The sequence below is a fragment of the Panthera leo genome, chromosome E3, assembly GCF_018350215.1.
Source record: "Panthera leo isolate Ple1 chromosome E3, P.leo_Ple1_pat1.1, whole genome shotgun sequence".
NCBI lineage: Eukaryota > Metazoa > Chordata > Mammalia > Carnivora > Felidae > Panthera > Panthera leo.
In genome coordinates this window covers 13,992,720-14,005,044 of record NC_056694.1, presented here as the reverse complement: position 1 = coordinate 14,005,044, position 12,325 = coordinate 13,992,720, and positions in this window count along the sequence as shown.

The following is a 12,325-nucleotide window of genomic DNA, read 5'->3' as shown; positions in this document are numbered from 1 at the left end:
TGATTGTGAGAACGACCCTTTCCAAAGTACAGTCCCCAAACCATCAGCCTCCGCATCCCCCGGTGTCATGAAGTGAAAGTCTGTGTCCCCCAGAATTCTCGTGTCGAAGCCCTGACCCCAGTGTGATGGTATCTGGAAGCGGAGCCTTCGAGGGGTAATTAGGTCGTGAGGGTGGAGCTCTCGTGAATGGGATGAGTGACCTGGTAAGAGAAGGCCAGAGAGCTGGCCCCTCCCATTCCGCCAGGTGGGGACACAGCCCAACATCAGCGACCCATAACCCGGAAGAGGGCTCTCACGAGACCCTGACCAAACTGGCACCCAGATCTCGGACCTCCAGCCTCCAGACCCGGCACTTCCCAGCAGCCCAAGCCGACGAAGACACTTGGAACGTACTAGAAACGTAAATTTCCCAGGGGGAGCCTGGGACATCGGAGCCTCTGGGGGTGAGGCCCAATAATCTGCTCCGATCAGACCGCGGGGTGTTCTGAAGTCTGCCAAAATTTGAGAACCACCCTTTTCGAGGCAGGAGAAACCCAAGGAATGTCTAAAGGCAGGTTCCAGAAAATGGCAAAGAGGACTCTGTCCCTGATGTGCCGACGTGGGCTACCCGAACAAGGTAACAGACTGGGTGGCTCAAACAACGGAAATATGTGTTCTCACGGTGTCTGGAGGCTGGAGGTCTGAGAACAAGATGTGGGCAGCGTTGGTTTCCTCTGAAGTCCCTCTCCTTGGCTGGTAGATGGCTCCCTTCTCACCGTGCCCTCACATGGTCTTCCCTCTCTCCATGTCCGTGTCCTAATTTCCTCTTCTCATAAGGACACTAGTCATATGAGATTAATGCCCACCCTGAAGGCCTCGTTTTAACTCAATTATCTCTTTAAATGCTTTCTCTCCAAATATGGTTATATTCTGAGGTGCTGGGGGGGGTTACGACTTCAATGTACCAACTTGGGGGAACACCATTTAGCCTAGAACATTCCTTAGGAATTAAAAACATGCCTTGTGAACACCTGCCAATGAGAAGTGACACGTACAGAAGACACCAACAGAACAATTAATCCTCCCACTCTTCTCCGCCAGCATCCTGATGCGGAAAAGGCGGAGCTTCCCAGCGCTAAGGTGGGATTCTGGGGGTTGCCCGAGATATTGATCCCCTCTGTGCTCATAGCTCCTGGAACAGGGACCAGGCTTATCACCCCCGGCCCCTGCAGTTGTCACACTTTTACTCCAGTGTGCTCCACAAATGTCATCATTCTCCATGGAACTGGTAATGTGGAAATGGTGAGGTATTAATAGTAACCACCACCTATGAGTACCTAGAGGAATACATGAAGTTCATGTGCAAAACGCCTGGCACAGAGGACACAGCTACACGGGAAAATGCCCAACTGGTGTTTATCAGGAGTGTCACCATCATCATCATCATGCCATCAACACTGTCACCCTCATCCTCATCGTCACCATCACTGCCATTACCAACATCATTGTCATCGTCACTGTCATCATCATCCCTGTCCTCACCATCATCACCAACATCATCATCGCCATCGTCAACACTGTCACCAGCAGCAGCACTGCCATCCTGGACACCGTCACCAGCATTGTCACTGTCATCATCATCAATGTCACTGTCATCATCATCAATGTCATTTGCATCATCATGAACACTGTCATCGTCACTGTCATCATCACCATCACCAACCTCATTGTCATCACTGCCATCATCAATCCATACTGTCACCAGCAGCAGCACTGTCATCCTGAACACCATCACCAGCATTGTCACTGTCATCGTCATCAATGTCATTGTCATCATCATGAACACCGTCATCATCACTGTCATCACCATCACCAACATCAACCTCATTGTCATCACTGCCATCATCAATCCACACTGTCACCAGCAGCAGCACTGTCGTCCTGAACACCATCACCAGCATCGTCACTGTCATCATCATCAATGTCATTGTCATCATCATGAACACCGTCGTCATCACTGTCATCATCACCATCACCAACATCAACCTCATTGTCATCACTGCCATCATCAATCCACACTGTCACCAGCAGCAGCACTATCATCCTGAACACTGTCACCAGCATTGTCACTGTCATCATCAATGTCATTGTCATCATCATGAACACCGTCATTGTCACTGTCATCATCAGCATCACCAACCTCATTGTCATCACTGCCATCATCAATCCACACTGTCACCAGCAGCAGCACTGTCGTCCTGAACACCGTCACCAGCATTGTCACTGTCATCATCAACACGGTCATCATCATCATCACCGGCATCAACAGCACAGTGGTCATCACCGCCATCATCAGCACCGTCATCACCATGAATACCCTCATGAACACTGTCATCATCACCATCACCAACGTCACCAACACCATCAACACTGTCATCATCATAGCCAACAGCACCCGAGTGAGCTCCTTTCCAGGAACCAGGTCAAGGACACAACACACATAGAACTGACCTTCTTAGGGGCTCCATCGAGAGGTTCCGAACTTCCCCAAAGCACACAGGTGGCAGGCGTGGGACCTGCAAGCTGCTTTTCTCAATCCCTTTAAGGTCCAAAACGGAACAGAGGCCAAGAGGTCATCCAGGGGGGAGTCCAGAATGTATCTTAAATCACTGTTCTCAGACTTGACTGCACATGGGACCACCTGGGAGCTTTAAAAACCTTTGGCACCTGGCCCCACCCAGGGCTTCTGATCTAACCAGTCTGCACGTGGCCTGGGTATGGGGATTGTTTGGAACCTTCCCAAGTGAATCCAGATCTCAGGCAAGGCTGAGAACCCCGCTCCGAAGTCAGCTGCCCACTCGGGAGGGGGGTATTGTCAGTAGCAGTCAATAGGATACTGTCTCTCCAGGGTGAAATTTAACACCTGGGTTTTAATCCTTCTGGAATCAAACTGGCTTAAGAGATGAAAAAAGTAAATAATCTAAATAGCACCGCAAGGAGTAAAAATCCTGCGGAATGATAAGGTTTAGCATAAAAGGGGAGGAACAGAGTTTTTCTAGGAAATTGGGTCCCATGAAAGCAAATGCCTTGGCTAAAAATACTTTCCCCATTTTTTTTCTTGGCAAATGGATCCCACACGCTGAAATAATGAAGACAAAGGCTGGGTGTCAGTCAGCCACCCTCTCAGCTTCTGATGTCTTCACACAGCCTGGCCTCTGTCAGAAGCCGGGGAAGAATGGCAAAATGACAGAAGCGTCAAGAGATTTACAGAAACCCCAAACTGGAAGAGACATTGCAGATTATCTGGTGGGATCCCCCACCTAGAGAAGCAAGCTCCTCGACGATGCCCCTGCCGTGCTCGCCTCTCGTCCGGGGAGTCTGGCTCTTTCTAAATAGCCTGGTGCAGTTTTAAGCAGCACCAGCGGCAAGCGGAAGACTGCCTCAATGCAACTTCTGTCCACTGCCCCCAAGGCCACATGGGCCAAAATGAATCCTCCTTCCGCACGACGCTCCCGCAAATATTTAATGACGGTGATTCGCACCCACCTACCCGACACACACAGGCCTCCCTGGCATCTTCTCTGCTCCCTTATTGCTCACAGGACAAGACACAGGACAGCAGATCTCCGTCCTCTGCATACACTTTAATTTGTTCATGTCCCTTCTTATATTTGACACTGTCTACGAAGCACATTCTCTGAATGAGATCTGACCCACCGGACAGGGGCCACTCATTACCGGTGTCCACACGGAAGCCATTGTCTCAGTCCGTTCAGGCTGCCACAACGGAACGTCAGAACCGGGGTGGCCTAAACAGGAAATATTTATTTCTCACGGATCTGGAGTCTGGGAAGTCTCAGATCGAGGCACCAGCAGAATCCACGTCTGACGACGACCCGCTTTCCGGCTCACACACAGCCGTCTTTCTGCTGTGAGCTCACGCGGTAGAAGGGACAAGGGACCCGTCTGGGGCTCTTTTACGATGGCACTCATCCCGTTCATGGGGGCTCCACCATCATGACCTGATCACCTCCCAAAGGCCCCACCTCCAAATATCATCACACTGGGGGTTCGCTCGCGACATATGGATGTGGGGGTGGGGAGGACAAAAACACTCCGTCTCTAGTAGTCATCTAGGACCACGGCTAACACACAGCCTCCAGAAGCACCCAGACCTCTCATTCCGCTACCCCACAAACTCTGTCTAACTGTCAGCAAGGGGCACGACTTCTCACGTGCTCTGACAATACTTTGCTAGACCCTAATGCATAGGACTTTTTTTTTTTAATTTTTTTTAACGTTTATTTATTTTTGAGACAGAGAGAGACAGAGCATGAACGGGGGAACGGGGGAGGATCGGAGAGAGGGAGACACAGAATCTGAAACAGGCTCCAGGCTCTGAGCTGTCAGCACAGAGCCCGACGCGGGGCTCGAACTCACGGATTGCGAGATCATGACCTGAGCCGAAGTCGGCCGCTCAACCGACTGAGCCACCCAGGCACCCCCCTAATGCATAGGACTTAAGAAGAAACATAAAGCCATCCCCTCTGCCTTCAAGTATATGTATAATCTATCTGAAGGGTAGAGACAAGCATGTGTGAAACCGGAAAATGCAACGGCCATTAATCCCCGGCTGACACGACCTTCTCCTGTTTTCTCCTCACTGGGGCTCCCTCCTCTTACTCGGGGACCCGCAGCCCCGACCGCTGCCTTCCACACTTCTGGGCATGGGATCTGCCAGACATCCATATTCAGTCACCCCTCCTGAAGGGAGGCGCTCCTTCAGGGCTCACGGACATGAGCCCTCATCCGCGAACTCATCCCGGGTCCCCATCCAAGCCCCTCGCTCCTAGTGGGCACGGCGTGCCAGGCTCGGGGTCTAAGGTGAGTGTAACATCAGGAGATACAACCTGGATGGGCTCCAGCCTCACCCTGTATGTCCGAATACCCTGAGCCTCGGTCTCAAGGAAACACCGCGCCCGCCCAACGACCTCTCAAGCCCTAAGCATGGCGTACAATCTATGTTGAGGTCCTCCCGCCTCAACTTCCCTCCCTGCTCCATCCTGTTTTCAACTTGGCAAACTCCTATGAGTGCATCAAGGCCCAGAAGAAATATCCTCCTCTCCGTGAAGGCTTTCCCAAGCCTCCAAAGTAGTTGGGAAGGCTTTCCTCCAGGCTCCCGTGGCATATATTCTGGAGACCTCTCTGATAGCCTTACCATAGTTATCTGGAACTTTTCTGTACAGGCATTGGTCAGCAAACGGAGAGCTCCTAAGGGACAGGTCTATGCCTCATCCATCCCTGTATCTTCAGAGTGTAGCACGGGGCTCAGCACACAAAAGGCACTGTGTAAATATTTGCTGAATGGAATCGAGTTGTAAGTCAGCATTATCAAAGCTTCATGAAGGAAAGTGTACTTAAGCTAAACCTTATCAGGCTGATACAAGACTGTAGAAGAGTTCACGGAGCATGAAGAGTTCACTCCTGGCCATGAATCAGCAGTGCACCTTGGGAACTCTGAACGCCATGAGCAGCTTCAGACCCGGGGAAGATCAAATGCTTCCTGTTGACACAGATGATGGGGCGTCAGCCTTCCCACCCTCGGAGGAGGCCTGGTCCCATGTTCAAGGAAGGAAGAAGCACCAAGGGCAGACACTTCTCCCCAAGGGGGAACTTTTAGGGTCTACATAAGCTTAGGCTTATGGAAGCTCAAGGGCAACCCTGTATCGGGAGGGAATGATGAATGATGACGAATCCCAGCCCAGCTCCTGGGTATCGGCAGTTGTGGGACACCAGGGAAGTAGCAGAAGGAAGCGACAATCTGGGTTCATGTGTACAGACAGCCAGTGTGGCAGTCCAACACGGTCGGGCCACTGCGTCACACGGGTCTTCGGGGGAGTCAGACGGCCTCTCCATGCCCAGGATGCGGTGGGTCTAGAGAGTGATTCATGGAACTCAAGCATGACGCACACCTTACCTACGACAACATGATCCCCTTTGGGGCAAATTCCAAGTACCCCTAAAATTCACAGTGGGACCCAGACAAGACAGGCTGAAGCCCCTGACATTCTCCTCTTGGTGCTTTCCCGCTTCACATCCATCCTTAGCTTTCCCATAATGGACTGCAAGGACGGGGGCTGTTTTCCAGAGACCCCAAAGGGAGCACTGGCTGAATAAGCCAACGTTACTAGCCGCCCTAAATCCATAAATATTAGTGGAAAAGTATAGTGCAGAAGCCTTATAAAAACCATATCAAATCTATAACTTTGGCACAGTAAATTATATTGATAAGTTGTTTCCATTTTCACTTCTGCTTTTTCCCCCTTTGATAAATGGGCAGAGACGTACCGGCTGTGCGGGAAAACACGCTCGCCTTTGGAGAAGAAAAATTCATTAGCTAATCCACCTACTTGGAGAATTTATTTCCAAGGCTGAACTTTGGGGAGGTTTTATAATGGAGGCCCTGACTAATGGGAAGCATGAATCTGTTCCAGATGGTTAATTACTTTTTATCATTCCTTTTAATAATAGTTAAGAATAATAAGACAACCAGGCTCTGCGAATGCAGGAGGAATTGAACAGAAGTACCCTGCACCCACTTCCCAAAAAAAGGGCACGCTGAGGTTGTGCAGAGCACCCTAAAATACCAGGTTTTAAAACGAGTGGAAGTTACACGTTGTGAGCCACGCCAAAGAAATTAATTTCTACCTGAACCCAATAATGTCCCAGAAGTGGTCGCACAGAGGCCACTCCATCATCCACACAGAGATGCCACATAAGGAGCTGCTGGGGCGGGGGGGGGGGGTAGACCCCATGGGGGGAGCATTTTTAGACAAACTCTCATCCCTCCCCTGTTCAAACGGGTTCACTAGCTCCACAGGGGACATCTATACCCCTCAGCACAGGGTCTGGGATGACGGGACCCCTACCAACTGGGTTGGTTTCTTCCCCACCTTGCTTACTTCTAAGTTAACCCTCCTGACCCTGAGCTGAAATATACCAACACTGAAATATACTAAGATACAGTGACTCTCTCCCACTCTGTCTCTCTCGCTCTCTCAACAATAAATAAATAAACTTTAAAAAGGGGGGGAGGCGCCTGGGTGGCTCAGTCGGTTAGGCATCTGATTCTTGATCCCTGCTCAGGTCATGATCTCACGGTCCATGGAACTGAGTCCCGTTGTTGGGCTCCATGCTGACAGCAAGGAGCCTGCTTGGGATTCTCTCTCCCCCACCCTCTCTCTCTCTCTCTGCCCCTCCCTCACCTCTCAAAAATAAATAAATCGACCTTAAGATGCAGTGAGACATAGCAAGTCTCCCAGTCAACCTCCATGCCTTTACCCGTGCTGTTCCCTCCACCAGAATACCTTCTCCAGGCTAGTTCACCTGAGAAAGTCCTAGTCAACCTTCATGTGTCCGCTGAAGAGCTCTTCTCCCGCTGAGCCCATCCTCACCCAGTCTGCAGAGGGAAGAACGGACTCTCCTCTGAGCCTCAAGCAGTTAGCACGCTGGACTGGAATCGTATGCATGCAGCCTGCATACATCCACGTCTGTCCCGCAGCAAACGGAAAACACCTTCAGGGCAGGCGGTCATGAACAGACATTTCACCTCGGCCTCCACAGCCTTAGCGTGACTCTCGGCACAGGATCAAGAAATATGCTGTTGAATGGGTGAGTGAAATGGAAAGGAAGCCATTGACAAAATGTTCTGACTGGAACCTTCCGTGATTCTAGACTCGTCCCACTGGCTGACAATGGCTCTCACAGCTGACGCCGGCAGTGAATGAAACCTTCTCTTGGCAGGAGGCCACTGAGATACATGTTCTCCCGGGGATGCTCTGGTTTTCAGCCAGACCCAGAATCTTCTCCTCAGGTGGGCAACAGGATGGGATTCAGTGAACGCGGTGCTGGACCGGTCTCATTTCCTGGCTCCAGCTTGCTGGGTGACTTGGGAGCGAGCCACAACTCCCTTGGGCTTTGGTTTCACTCTCTGTATGTTCAAAAGTGGGGTGCTCAAGAGTGGGGTGCACGCACACCAGGGAGAGCCGAACGATCCACAGGGCCACGCGAAGAGCTTACAGGGTCACGTCCCCTCTCCAAAACCTTGAGCCCAGCTCGGTTTCAGAATCAGAACGGGGTTGGGGCGGGTTATGTGTATATATATATATATATATATATATATATATATATATATGACCTAATACTCTTTGATGAGCCCTGACCAGCACCCCAAATAAACACATAAATATTCCTGCAGTATATACATAGTAAACACAGTCCCACTAAATGGGATAAATGCACACCATAAATGGCCTTATCTTCAGATAGGGTTTAGATTTTGCCACCTTTAAAAAAAAAATCATTCTTAAAAGATATAAAAATATAAAGATTTTATTTTTTAGAGAAGTTTTAGGTTCACAGCAAAGCTGACAGGAAGGGACAGACACTTTCCCCGTATCCCCTGTCCGCGCACACGCAAAGCCTCCCCCACATTTGTAATAATCGGTGACCCTACATTGCATGCCATCATCACCCAGTGTCCACAGTTTACATTAGGGGTCACTCGCGGTGGGGTACGTTCTGTGGGTCTGGATGCCATCTCTCCTCTGAGTCTCAGAACTGCAGAGGAAAGATTACAAGCCTACACTCCAACTTGTTACAGTAATGCTTACTGATCTGAAAACAAAAGGATATTGACTCTAACCACGTGTAATGCACGCCCTAACGATGGCGTCCCACTAGGGGAGATGTCACATATGGTAAAAAATGAATAAATAAATAAATCAAATACAATAAAAAAGTCCAGTGGCCCAAGTAAGCCCAGCACTCCCGCAGCCCAGAGGATGCACCAGGGACCCACTCTGCCGGGGGGGGGGGGGGGGGGGGGCTGGATCACAGCCCAGCGCGGAACACACGGTTTGCACATGTCCGTGCGTGGCTGCACCAATTCGAGGGCGGAGCTTTAACAAAATCGGCCTCCATCAAACAGGTGAGAGGCTTCAAGGTTTTCTGCAAAGAACGTGGGCACTGAGGGTGACGGGAGTAGGGTGGACACCAGGTAGCCCCCAAACAGGGCACAGCTGACACTCTTCACCCCCCCCCCCCCGATGGGAGCTTGTCTTCAGCCACGACACGAGATAAAGCAGTGACAATCTGACACGGAACCGCTAACAAGAAAAGGAATCACCGAGAAGAGAACTGGAGGACGTGAGCGCATACCCACTATCACAACAGTGACCCTGACCCCAAGCATACATCGTGCCCTGAGCTTTTAGCTAGCCATAGCAGGCGACCACACACACTGGAACATTCTAGAAACTGAAGATGAATTCCGGCAATGTTTCCAGCGATAACTAACATCGTACTAGACACGATCCAAGTGCCCTCCAGACTCTCCCGGAACCAAATAACGAACATTCTGATTCTCTTTTAAGCTCTCTTACCAGTAGCGAAAGGTAGTAAGCCCCGTTGGAGACACACTTGTGCTTTCGAACGTAGCAAAACGAGCTGAGCTGCCACACGCAAAACAATCTGCCCGCAAGTTAAATAAACGCGCTTCTCTGTGAGCAGATACCCTTGGCAAATGCACTGGAAATGCCGGTGACAATCTGAAGAGGGACACCTGAGGAAGATGTGCGCGGCTGGAGGCTGGCCGTGCTCTGGGGTGAGGGTGCCTCCGCCTGGTTCGGTTTGCGGCATTTGCTAGATTCCATCTCCGTAATGACATGCATACGGTACTGTTTTGGGGGGGAGTCAATTAACAAAAGATTTACAGTAAATTCATACTCTGAAGTAAATGACTTCCTGAATGAGAACTCTGTTTCAGGAGGAAACTGAACGTAGCTCTTGATGGAATGGTAAACTTTGCCGGGAATAAAAACAAGGGGTGGGGGCTAAGTTAAGAGAGACAGCTGCGCAGTGAAATTCACTTCCTGCATCGTTCCTGGCACGTGACCGTAGCAAAGGCCACCAAGGGCTTGAGGACATCAACTGTGAAGACGCAGGATCTTTCAAATGCAGGCATATCTGTACCAAACTTCTGGAATGAGATGGGCAGCGACCTAAATCTTCTGGAACACCCAGCCGTTCCCTGGTTAGCTCACGTCCAAGAACTTAAGAAGAGTTGCAGATTTAAATGAAATGGCGCAGTATTATTTTTTTAAAGTTCAAACTTTGATGGCCTATTCTTGGGTGCCAGGTGACTATCGAAAGCATATGGCATCCGACAGACATTTTCAGGAAAAATACATATGCTTAATTTGTTCCCTCAAGGTAAAGACGACATTTTAACGATGAATGAGAAAGCAATGCTTTCCAAAAGGAAAAAGAAAAAAGAAAAAAAACTTGTACCACTGGAGAGGCATTTTTGAAAATGGATGTTTGGAAAGGTCTCCATGATTAATGATTTGTGGCTGAAAATGCTGTAATTCAATTTATAAAAACTCATATCTGCACACTTCAAAAACTTGGAAACGGATTTTTCTAGTCTTTTAAATGTCTTTCAAATGAAGAATTTCAGCGGGCTTTGAGCCCATTTGTTAAAAACATTGAAATGCAACACCTTTCAGCTACGATGCAAGAACGAGGGACTGACATCATGAGAAATGAAAATTTACTAGCTGAATTTCAACAAAAACCTTTGCATAGCACACGGATGGGATTGAAAAATGAGCATCACAATTTCGTGAGCCCTCCCGCCTACGAGCTTCTCCCACTAGGGTCTACATATCTTCTTTAGGTACCTCTGCAGCCACTGAAACTAAAAATAAGTGAATTAAAACCAGATATTTGAATTACCGTACACAAAGTACCAAGGCAAGATTCTGAAAACGACAAAACATATTCACTAACACAGCTCTCGTTGAAAATACGACCGGTAATGATATTTTAATGAGCACAAAAAGGTTTGCTGTGCTATTAAGTCAGATGTTATGAAAACTATTTTTTTAAACATTGTTTATTTCATCATACCATCTCATGCTTTCACATATGATCCGTCAGCACTGTGAGCCACACGTATAATTTGTAAGCGAACAAATACGCAAGTATTAGGAGGTGTGTGCTCAAAAAATTTCGCCTATTAGGGTACGCAATCAAAAAAAGGTTAGAGCCCCTAACCTGCTAAGTGAAGAGACTACTACGTGTGTGTAACCAAATTAACGAGAGAAAAAATAGCTATGAAAACACTTTTAAGAAAGGATACAGTGCCAAAGAGAGGCACAGCATCATAAATGAAGAGAGAGGTCCATACTAAAATGAACCGTTATTATTTCTGACCCTACTGGCCGGAAATCTGTGCTATTCTGGCCTCATCCAGGCTGAAAGTGCCCAGTGTTCGTCCTACCATGGCTTTGTTACAGTAAGAAGATCTGTAATCAATGCTGTTATTTAAAGAGGGACCATAAGATTATATTCATTACCATAGAACACGGATCTGGAAGCATTACCTGTAAGCCTTACTCACCATATCCACGAACCTCAAGGTACTAATTCTACCTTTGTTATTTTTTTCTTATTACTTTATTATACAAACAGCATAATGAGGACGGTGATTAGCAGCCAGTGTTTACGGAGTTCCCACGAAATGCCAAGCCCAGAGGGAGCATACGTTACCTCTACAACACTCTTAGAAAAGTGCCAAGAAAGCAGAGGCAAAGCAGACCCAACCGGTTGGTAGTTAAGGGTGTCGCCTTTCGAGTCAAGCCACGTGCACTGGGAAGCCCAACTCTGACATTCCTGCGACGGGCTGTCCAAGCTCACTTGTCTGTAGGCACTATCCCAAGGCGGGTCGAGGGGAAAACTCAAAGAGCTGACAGGTGGACAGACCAAGAACAGAGCCTGGATGGGGGTGGGGAATGAGCTGCTAACCTCACGCAGTATCACCACGCCCGTTGTACGGATGACACAATAATTCTTTTAAATGCTTGCGTGACCAAAGTAGAACTTGACTTTCGGCAGCATTCCCACAACGGAGGTCCGAAGAGGAAACGCAATCTCTCCCGTTTTCACCACACGACCCCATCAAACATTCTCATTTTCCGCATGTCCTTCCAGAGTCCCCCTGTTATAGACACACCCCCTCTTTTACGTAGAGATCACAGTACAGATAGCAGCTTACCTTATGCCTGTTGTCACGTATATCACGAAGGGCTGTTCTCTCAGATGGATTCATGCTCCTACGTGCTTTTCGCAATTATAATGAATGGGTGATGCTCTGCGGTTCAATACACCGTAATTTAAGTCACCATTCCAGCCCTGACGTGCCCCTAAGTTTCGCTTCCGAGTTCTTGGTATGAAAACCAACGAGACAAGCAGCATCGTCATGCACGTGGTACTTTTTCCTTCT